General features: G+C 46.5%; 1 long non-coding RNA gene across 1 annotated transcript; it reads left to right on the top strand.

Moving 5' to 3' along the window:
* Positions 1-1,882: 1,882 nt before the first annotated feature.
* LOC135373119 (uncharacterized) lies at positions 1,883-2,929 on the top strand. Its single transcript, XR_010416291.1, has 3 exons — positions 1,883-2,577; positions 2,644-2,708; positions 2,775-2,929. It is a non-coding gene; the product is annotated as an uncharacterized LOC135373119 (long non-coding RNA).
* The last annotated feature ends 8,171 nt before the right edge of the window (positions 2,930-11,100 follow it).

Here is an 11,100-nt window from a genome sequence, read left to right as displayed (position 1 = left end):
GTCGACTAGTAATGGACATACTCTATGCATGTTCCATAAATGAATGCAACCAGTCCACTTAGTTGTTTTCAACCTAAAAAAAATATATCATGGCAAACATGATTGAATATGACTAGTTCGTTCTGATGGGCCCCAGTTTTGAAGGATATATATATGCAATCAAATAACGTTTATTGCTGTGTTAATATATCACTTCCATATCTCAAAATAATTCCCCACGTTCTCCCCACATGAAACCAAACAGGTCACGTAAGATCTGCTATAGCTCCTTTTTGATGCCTTGTAGGATCCTACAAGTCTCCTCGTAGCCGGATATAGGCAATGTAGTGTCCTACAACTCTCCTATATTGCCGCATATGGGACAAGTAGGACACCACAACTCTCCTACATAGCCTAATATGAGACATGTAGGATCGTATGAATCACCTATATGTGAATGAATATAGGACATGTAGGATCCCACAACTTTCCCACATGATACAAAATAGGACATAAAGGATCCTACATCAATTTGTATAGGACAAATAGGATCGCATACAACCTATTTGGCTTTTTTTCAACAGGGGTGCATTAGCCTTTTCATGCGTACATATCATGGGTGGTCACGTACCGACGCAGCCTGGGAAGGCTGCCAGCTCATAAAAGCCACGTTTCACTTCGAGCTTCGCCTCATGCGTTGTGGGAAACCGCAGGTACTTGGGCGCAAGGTACTTCAGGATGGCTTCACTAACTTCATGGACAGCCTATGACACTGCACGCTTGCTGCAGGCGATCGTTTCCTCATTTCCAATGTTTCCAAGGAAAGCTCCAGTAGCGTAGAAACGAAGGGCTGTAAGGACTCTCCGCTCTACGCTCAGAGTTGTCCGACGGGATTCTCGGGATGAAATGTATATTTTGAAAATGGGGAGCTGTTACGTGCGCAAAGAATGAACCACATTATGATCGTGTACTTGCTGCGCTGCAACTCCGGCCTAACAGCTTCGCACACCTCCCTGGCAGCTTCCTTCGACAAGCGGAAGGTAGCGATGAATACGTCTTTCGATAACGCTTCGAAAGCATCTCGATGACTGAGGAAGTTGCGCACCGGCTCTTCCTCAGCAACACCTTCTTCGAGGAAAAGCAGATACGAGTCCACCGGGTCCGCCATCTGCAACGCGAACGTCGAGGAGCTTTGCGTTGCCCAGGCGAAAAAATGAACTGGGAAGTCAACTGGTACCAGTTCGTTCCCAGTTGCCTCCAACTGGTCATGAACTGGAACCAAGTGGGATCAAACTGGCGGCAACTGGAAACTAAAGTGGTACCAGTTCAAGCTGGGCTGGTGGCAACTGGAAAGTGAAGTGGTACCAGTTCAAGCTGGGCTGGTAGCAACTGGACATGAACTGGTACCAGTTCAAACTGGGCTGGTGGCAAGTGGACATGAGCTGGTACCAGTTCAAGCTGGGCAGGTGGCAACTGGAAAGTGAAGTGGTACCAGTTCAAACTGGGCTGGTGGCAACTGGACATGAACTGGTACCAGTTCAAACTGGGCTGGTGGCAACTGGACATGACCTGGTACCAGTTGAAGGTGGGGGTGGCAACTGGAAAGTGAAGTGGTGCGCCAGTTCAAACTGGGCTGGTGGCAACTGGACATGAACTGGTACCAGTTCAAACTGGGCTGGAGGCAACTGGACATGACCTGGTACCAGTTCAAGCTGGGCAGGTGGCAACTGGAAAGTGAAGTGGTGCCAGTTCAAGCTCGACCAGCTGACATGTTTGGGAGAAGTTTCGGTTTGGGGGTTCCGGGATAGGTTTGTAATAACATATATGAAGATTACGAAAGAAAGGTTGGGGGGACGATCGGAAAGCAACTTTATAGTAAAAAAATCATATTTCTATTTTTTTTGAAGGTGCGCTAATGTTAACGAAAGCTAATTTGGAATTATTATGTTTGCATATTTTGCGCGTTCCTGCTCCCCTGATGAATGACGCGTTTGAACAAGGTGTAACGGTCGCTTGCTGCTTCAAGATGCAGCGTTCGCTCTTGTCTGCCGTGTTTTGACTTTTCGCGTTCGTCTCAGCATGCCCCAAGTGACATTTTTGCTCTTAATGTTATTAGCGTGACATGCGACAATATAAATTACAGTGAGCGTCATCGGCTTCAGTACGACCAGACAGGTGTCATGCGATTGCGGCTCTGTTGCAGCTGCGAAGACTGCTTCATCGTGAGTACTATGCTCAAGTGTTTTTTGCTTCCTGCGAATAAAGCAGAAATATAAATAATGGTACCGTCCTGCTGCACGTAAAGTTTGTCTCTCCAGTGTGTTGCACGAGAACATATGGACGCGTTTCTTTCACGACCAACGCCCGGTTTATGCAAATGCGAAGTTAACGTTAACAAAGCAACTTTTTGCACACCACACGCTGTGAAAAGTGTCTCTTGGTTTCTCGTTCTTTTATTCATCATGTGCCGTTAGTCTGCGCGTTCCCGCTTTTAATGCATGTCATTCTCGTGTTTCAGGTCCTTCACACGGAAAACACGGGTTCCTCTAGAATCCGCATAGCTCACCAGAGTACTCGTGGCGTGGATCGGAAAAGCATGTGAGTCTGTTGTGGAGTAGTTGTGCCTTTCAATTCATGTTTTGGTGATAATATTGTGCTTCACAGGACGACTGCGAAGCAATATGTCGGACTCCACAAGCGCCTCCTGTAACGGGGGATACACAGGAAAGGTGAGTGTCTGCGACATATGTGTGTATAGTGAACTAAATGAATTAGTAATGATAGCTCTTCTGCAGCTCTATACGTAGAAAACCAACTGATGACATGACTTCCACGGCTGCCCGGAACGCTTCCTGTTTTCCTCAACCGTTTCTGTAAAGTCAGTGAGAAACTGCATCGTGAAATACAAAATGTCTGTTTCAGAAGTGCACAATAAAATAATTCATGTTTATTTCAGTATCATATGCATCTGTGTGTTTCATCATGGAGATCCAAATGAGCTCCCGAGTGGCTCAGTTCCGCTTGGAGGAGAAACGTTGCTACTTCGGCTGCGACCAGTTGCAAGCTGGTATTTTGAACTGGGACCAGTTCAAGCTGGGACCAGCTGCCAACTGGTTTTGAACTGGTCCCAGTTCAAACTGGGACCAGCTCAAGCTGTGTTATTGAACTGGGACCAGTTCAAGCTGGGACCAGCTGCAAACTGGTTTTCAACTGGTCCCAGTTCAAACTGTGTTATTGAACTGGGACCAGTTCAAGCTGGGACCAGCTGCAAACTGGTTTTGAACTGGTCCCAGTTCAAACTGGGACCAGCTCAAACTGTGTTATTGAACTGGGACCAGTTCAAGCTGGGACCAGCTGCAAACTGGCTTTGAACTGGTCCCAGTTTGAACTGGTCCCAGTTCAATAACACAGTTTGAACTGGTCCCAGTTGGAAAATTTTTCATCTGGGTGTTTTCCTTCCCTGCGCGGGCGACTGCCCCAACTACCCTCTGCCACGCGCAGTAGCAGTAGCTGCGCCGTTCTCGAAAAACGGGTTTTTTTTTGGCACCCGCGAAGAGTACCACGTGAGCGCCACGTGAACGCCCTGTTGCTGTGGTGACGTCAACTCGGAAGGCGGAGGCATCGCGAGCTCGCAAGCTCGCGCAGTGTTCGGTAACGCGTCCATGGTTTGATTCGAGGAACGTCTCGATGCTACTCATGCAGCACGCCATTATTATGCTCGCCCTTACCCGTACCCACTTTTGCCGTCGCGCTTCGTTCTTTTCTTTTCTGTTTCTACAAAAAGGACGCGTTTTGCCATCGGGATTGTTAGCAGCGCAAAAATGTTTCCGTGTATTCCAAACGAAACAACAACTTTATTTTGTTATGATGTTTGGGCAGTTTCAACGCCAGGGGCGATGCTCTATAGTCCACACCGTTGCTGGTTATTCGAAAAGAAAACGTCTGTGACATACACTTCATGATGGTATATTCCGACATGTATATCGTGTCGGTTTAACATATAGGCTACGCACAATATTCGGCAGTAGTTGGTCGCTCCGGCTCATTTCCTATAGCGGTATGCACCAGCACCGTGTGTCGGAGATTTCCGGCGCACGTCAAAAGAACCCCAGGTGGTCGAAATTATCCGCAGTCCTACCCTGCGGCACGTGCAGCATATTGCCACAGGAAGAGGCTGTCACACCTGACGTATAAATCTACTCCGATTGCCTATTACCTGTCGATATGGCGGCATACTTCCCTCGTGTAACCGTCGGGCGCCCTCGGCTGACCATATATATAGGGAAATCGGTTGCAGAGGAGTTCCGTCGATATTCCGTTGCTAGAGATTCCGTTTCAAATAACATGGTTTGTTTGTAGCACTGTTCCGCCTTCTGAGCTTTGTAGTCGATGTGATTTGAAATTACTGAGAAAATAAGTGTTTACCTTTCCGAGCAGTTGTGCTTCGAACTCTGTAAACACTGTGCAGTGAAGTCACGTGTGTAGATTGCAAGGGATGCACGGTCATAGGTGCAGTCAATGAAATTATATGTTATCTGATCCAATGTGTCGGAACGGAGTGCCCTGCTTTCGCCAAAGCCTTGTTTCGTAAAACTTGCGTTCTGTAGTCATGGGATATTCCTGCAGTGCTCTAAAATGCAAGAATCCTTCCGAAAAAAAAAAAAGCCAATGCGTTGTTCGCAGACTTGTGCCCGTTACTGGAAAAAGTAACTGATTATAGTTACGAATTAGAAGTTCACCGCAAATGTGATTGAGTAACGAGTAAAAAACTAACGCGCTACTCCAGTCATTACTCTGCATTCACGCGAATTATACCAGTCTTTGTGTGCCTTAGAGAAGAAAAAAGAAAGAAAGTTTCAGCAGAGCAACAGCTGAAATAACACGAAAACAAACACGCGTTGGACAAGTAGGTCTGTACGTCTACTGTATTTATCGCCGGAGAAGACGTTGACCCGATTGTGGAAGAACATTGCATGGAACTTCCCCATGACCCACAAAACCTCTAAAGCTTCGGGTACCACCACGCTGGTGTAGGAAGAGATTAGTCAGAGAGACCCTATAATTTCGGAACACTATTGCAATGACCTTCGCTTGCTATAGTAGAACGGCCCAACAAATGCTGACCGCACGAGGGGCTTGACTTGGGGCAGAACATCTGAAAGATAAGTTAATCTCTGCTGGAAAAGTAATAAAGTAGTGAATAATCGATTACTCAGAAAAGTAATTGATTACTCCAGAAATACCTTGACAGAAAAGTAACTGATTACTCGAAGAATTACACAAAAAGTAATTGATTGCGATTAACGCAATTACTAGTAACGCGTTACGCACAAGTGTGGCTGTACTCCGCATTTCGGAGTGGCACTCAGTTGTTGTAATTGTGGGTGTGAGCTGTGAATAAAAAAGGGTCAACATATATGCGCGCTCATTATTGTGGGACATTATTATTATTAAGACATGGCAACATGATGACGCCCCAGACGAGATTCGAATTCAATTAAAACTTGAACTTTTTTCTTAGAAGCAAGTCGCCAAATCTGGTAAATCATGCGCATGTTTATTACAGCTCTGTATCCTCTTTCAAAAGGTCAAAACGGCTTCAATACTTGTGGTATTCCTGCTTCCGGACAGCTTCCGAGGATGTTCCCGAGAGAAACACAGAAAATCACAGCCGGTGCCGTAAATTAGATCTGGGTCACCTGCCATCGGCGGTGAAGGCACCCACGTTATACGCTCATCAACGAGAACGGTTCCTGTAATTCCTTGTCTATAACTTTGGACAGCGTTCGAACCGCTCAATGTACTTTTCGCGTTTCCAGGATTTTTCACTTGATTCATCATTGAAGCTCGCTGTCTAAGTGTTCCTAAGCCGGGGAGGCGACGCGTCATTTTAGGGAACTCTAATGTGATTTGGCTTTCAATAGACACCTAGGTGAACGACAATCTGCCATGCTCGTCCTAAATGTTGATTCACCTTCTGCGATTGATGCAACTGTCGAGAGAACTCCGGCTTTCTCAGCTTGATCCTTTATCCATAGTTATGAGGGTACGTCAAGGGAAATATAAGAGACAATTTGGTCAGAGTGAATTTGTGCTGCTGCATTCTTGAACGGGCCCTTGGCATGTTGACGACGCGGGATATCGCCATAGTGTGATGGTAGAACATCTGAACGGAAGTCAGACTGCCGGCCCACTCCACTTTTCGTCAAATGCGCCCTTGCAGCCGTTTTAAATTGTTGAGACACGCCAACCAGACATGATCCGACAAAACGCATTAGCCATGCTTCACATCTAGCTTGTGGTGTTGTAGCGTAGTGTCGTGGCTTCCGCACCGAATCTCTGGAGGAATAACAGACGAGTCTGCATAAATCATCAATGGCACGTACCCGCCAACCCAATATTAGATAGCGAGGCGCGAAACGTGCAAATGGATTCGTCAATATGGGATTCTATCCGAGAACGCGTCTAGCGATTTGTGTGTCGCTGCAATAACGTGCGGAAGTGTCCACCTTTCCTTCCTCATGAGTACGTGACTCCACTACTCGGTCCTAGTCGTAGCCAGCGTCGAAGATGTACTGTCGTCATCGCATTGTTAGCATCGCATTGTCGCCAAGCCACGCAAGATAACCGTGGTTATGCTTTCGAGCAGCAGCGAAATGACACACATATATTTTGTGGGAGCCTATTCCCACTCTCGGGGGCAAAGCCCGTCCATTCGACTCCCGTGTAAAGCGAAGCACAGAGACAAAGTCAAAATACGGAAAGAAACGTGATATTTAATAACTCACATAATGGAATCTTTACACCGAGAATGTTCTCCAAGCCAGTCGTTCCACGCACCGTCTCCGAGGCCAGCCGCTCCAGGCTCTCATCACGCTCACACGGGCTCATGGTTTTTGATCTGTCCAAGCCAAGGCCCCTCCCACAGCACGTGAGGCTAACATTTGACCTAGACACAGGTTTTGCCTGGTGCCATCTGTGTGCGGTGACCGGATTCACCACAATATATATATATATATATATTCATATAAAAGTGAAATAATAAGACTTGGACTACAGATTACAGGAACGTTAACAAAAACTAATTTATTTAATGGGAATGCGGAATGTTGCGGAATGTTCCAGAATATGACTCAGACAACTGCCACGTGGCATACTTGCACCGATTGTGACGTCACCCAGGAAACCTATTTAAGCAATATGCAACCCTTGGACCTCTTTTGTCCTGACGAAGACAGTGCCACCGTCGAAACGTCGACCATTCTTTTTTTAATCTATGTGTTAAATTGCCCATTAAATAAATTAGTTTTTGTTAACGTTCCTGTAATCTGTAGTCCAAGTCTTATTATTTCACTTTTATTCAACTTCGTAGCCGTCTGATATATTAACCCATTTGTTCTATATATTCCTATATATATACAGAAGAAATAAGTTCGCACAGAGCACCACCAAAGGAATATTTTCAGATGACTTCATTTAATTCATTTTGAAATTACACAGACACGACGTTTCGAACGGTGGACCGTTCTTTTTCAAGTGAAAAGATATAATGAGTTGGTCAAACAGAAAACACTCACTTTCGTGTGCTTCGACAGTGGTGGGGGAAGGGAAATCGCAGTGTGTTGAGGTTGCCGCAGGGAGGTCATAAATTCTGTGTGCGGGGTCCTGTCGAGTGTGTTTCGCACATGGGGGGGGTTTTTTGGGGGGGGGGTCTTTCCCTAAGACGCATTTGTGTGGAAAGGACTCGTTTGCGTCGCGTAAACGGGTGTAGCTTCTTGTTGTGTTGTAGGCGTTATTATTTCTTCATGTTTTTCACAGTGGACAGCGATCCCGGGTGTTCGTTTAGTGCCGGATTGAATTTATGTATTAAAATGATTCCTTCATTTCACGATCCCTATCGCTCTTGAATCCGGATTGTAATATGGCAATAGAGAGTTTCTCAATCGCATGTTCTGGAAGGGCCATATGCCTAGACAGCGGGAGTTCCGGTTTTGTTTTGGTGTGGGACTTGTGGATGTTGAAGCGAATTCTGAATGATGTGCAGGTTTGTCCAATGTATTGAGCTTGGCATATGGTGCAATGTAGAAGGTATATTACGTTTTGAGTCCCACAGTCAAAAGTGCCATTGATATGGAATTTGAAGTTTGTGGTGGTGCTGGTAACATCCCGTGCTGACAACATGAGGGGACAAATTTTGCAGCGGGGTTTTTTGCAAGGCCTGCAGCCAAGGAATTCTTTTTGTTCCCTCGTGACTTTTGAGTTCACCAGTACGTCCCGTAAGTTTCGCGGTCGTCTATAAACAATCTTGGGAGCCTCTGGGAAGACTTCCCGAAGATGTTCAGATTGATGCAGAATATTGAGATGGCGTTTCAGAATGGATCCGATGCCAGCTACATTTTGATTGTAGGTTAAAGTTAAGCTCGGCGCGCAGTACTCATCGGTTTTTGAGGAAGCTGTGGGCTGGTTGGGACCTAAACGCCGAGCTTTTTCAATTGCGTCATTAACGACATCGGGAGGATAGTTGCGATCGGTGAATGCGTGCCGTAGATCACCTGGGTTTTGTTCGAGGTCGCTGTCCTCTGTGCAGATACGCCGGTATCTGCATGCTTGACTATAAGGTAGAGAGAGTTTGCAGTGACGGGGGTGTGGGCTATTAAAGTGTAAGTATTGCTGACTGTCAGTTGGTTTTCGGTACACCTTAGTTTCCAGTGATTGGTCCCTGACTGTTACTGTGACGTCCAGAAAGTTCGTAGTTGTGGTCGAATAGTTGTGGGTGAAATTGATGCTGGGGTGCGCGTTGTTGAAGTCCCGAATGAATTCCAGTAGTGAACTCTCAGTGTTGTCCCAGATTATGAATATGTCATCGATATACCTCTTATAGAGAAATGGTCTGATGTGGCACCGCGACAGAAAACATGTTTCCAATTTACCCATGAAGATGTTCGCGTAGTTTGGGGCCATTTTTGTGCCCATAGCTGTGCCATTTATCTGGACGTAGTGTTGGCCATTAAATTCGAAGTTGTTCAGCGTTAGTATAATTTCCAATAGTACCTTCAGTGTGGCGCTGTCCACGTGGTAGGGACTGTGTCCGACGGTGATTTCGTGTAGGCTTCCACGACCGCCTCGATGCCGTCAGAGTGGGGAATATTAGTGTAGAGGGACGCTACATCAAGGGTGACAAGGAAGCAGTTCTCAGGTAGTTTGAGGTTGCGAATGGTCTTTAGAAAATGGTTGGTGTCTTTCACATATGACTGAAGGGTGGGGGGATGTCCTTGATGAGGTAGTCCACAAGCGTTGACAAGTTCTCTGTCACTGTGTTGTTGCCAGATATGATGGGTCTGCCTGGATTGCCCGGCTTGTGAATCTTGGGTAACAGATAAAAGCGACCAGGTTTCCGAGATTGTGGAAGGAGTTGCTTATGTGTATCAGGCGTGATTTTTTTGTTATCACGGAGGTCGGTTAGGGTCCTCTCGATCTTTGACGCATAGTCTGGTGTGGGATCGCGATCAAGCCTCTCATAAAACGTTGTGTCTTCCAGTTGGCGGGCTCCCTCGCGAATATATGCGTCAGTGTTCATGACCACAATAGCACCTCCCTTGTCCGCGGGTTTGATGACAATGTCCTTTCGCTTCTCACGATCGCTGAGTGCTTTGCGTTCTTCACTTGACAGATTGTGTCGTGGGGGTCCTTTTTTGGACGTTACTTTGAGGATATCCTTTTGCACAGCTTGGATGTAATCATCGAGATGGCGGTCCCTGTGTTCAGGGGGTGACCAGCTGGAACCTGTTTTGAAAGGGGAAGCCGTCTGTCTGGAGTTCTCTTTATCGTGGAAAAATTCCCTCAAGCGCAGTTTACGGGCAAAGTTTTCAAGATCTGTGTGCAGTTGGAATTCGTTCAATCCTGTTGTACTTGGACAGAAGGAAAGTCCTTTTGATAGAAGGCGTTCCTCGATGTCTGTTAGCGTTACTGATGAGAGATTTACCATGGATTTGGGGGGACTGTAAGAACGGCCTGCCAAAGGTGGTTCAATAATGGCCTTCGTCGGGTCCTGAGGCGACTGCACAGTTCCCTGGTGTGCCGACGGAAGATCGCGTTCCATTTTTTTGTCCTTTACTGTCCGCAAGGCATTGGATTTTTTTTGTCTGAAAATCAGCGAGAGCGCGTTTTTCCGTAGACGTCAGAAGTGAGGTCATTTCGTGTTGCTTTTTTCGTAGGTCGATGAGTTGATCTTCGCAGATATAGATAGGGGAGAAAAGACACCAGAGACTGAAGTATGGAGTAGGGGAAAGTTATTTATTAAGTTGGCATTTAAACTAAGGGTCTAGGGGAGTCTACGTTTCGGCGGAAGCTCCGCCTTCCGAAGAAGGCGGAGCTTCCGCCGAAACGTAGACTCTCTTTCACTCTCTTTCCAGAGGACGAAAGGACGCTCTTTCACTCCTTTATCCACCAATGAATTACTTAGTTACACCAATGAATTACACCAATGAATTACGTCCTTTTGCGCTTCGCCGCGACCAGCCGCGACAAAAATACGTGAACCGAAACCAACTAATTACTGCAACAAATGACCCGCTTCGGTGGAAGATTTTTCTCTAAAAGGTGTCCACTGAAGGTCCCAAAAGGGGTAGTACCCATTTTAATGCCGATAGCGCCCTGCTTTAGAAGTTACGTTTTTTCACGAAACTCATTTGAATTTTTATTTAAATAATGAGCGCCCCCCACTCACTCATACGGTGCGCAGCTTGTAGGTGGTATCGGACAGATACTTGTAAAAAAGAAAGTTCTTTGATTGGTGCACCGGTTCGCGAATTATTTAGCCCGGGGATTTAACTGAAACACCCTGTATATAGACACTCATGGAGCGATGCGGCAGCACCAGAGGAGACGTGTTTCGCCGTGTCTGCGGCTCGTCAGCCCTGGGTAGCTGCGCATCATTCCGAATTGGCAAACCAGGGGTCACTCAGCGAGCGATATACACCTGGGAGGGTGACTGAGCACTCCTCAATGCCACAGTGCAAGCCAGTGAATTATAATGCAGGAAAAAACCGGCAAGGCCGAAACAGCTGTCCAATGCTGGTGGTGCGACGTTTGGGACTGTGGCGGCCCGTGGAAGACGACGAC

This window comes from Ornithodoros turicata, unplaced genomic scaffold (genome assembly GCF_037126465.1).
Source record: "Ornithodoros turicata isolate Travis unplaced genomic scaffold, ASM3712646v1 Chromosome21, whole genome shotgun sequence".
NCBI lineage: Eukaryota > Metazoa > Arthropoda > Arachnida > Ixodida > Argasidae > Ornithodoros > Ornithodoros turicata.
This window is presented reverse-complemented; position numbering and strand designations above follow the sequence as displayed.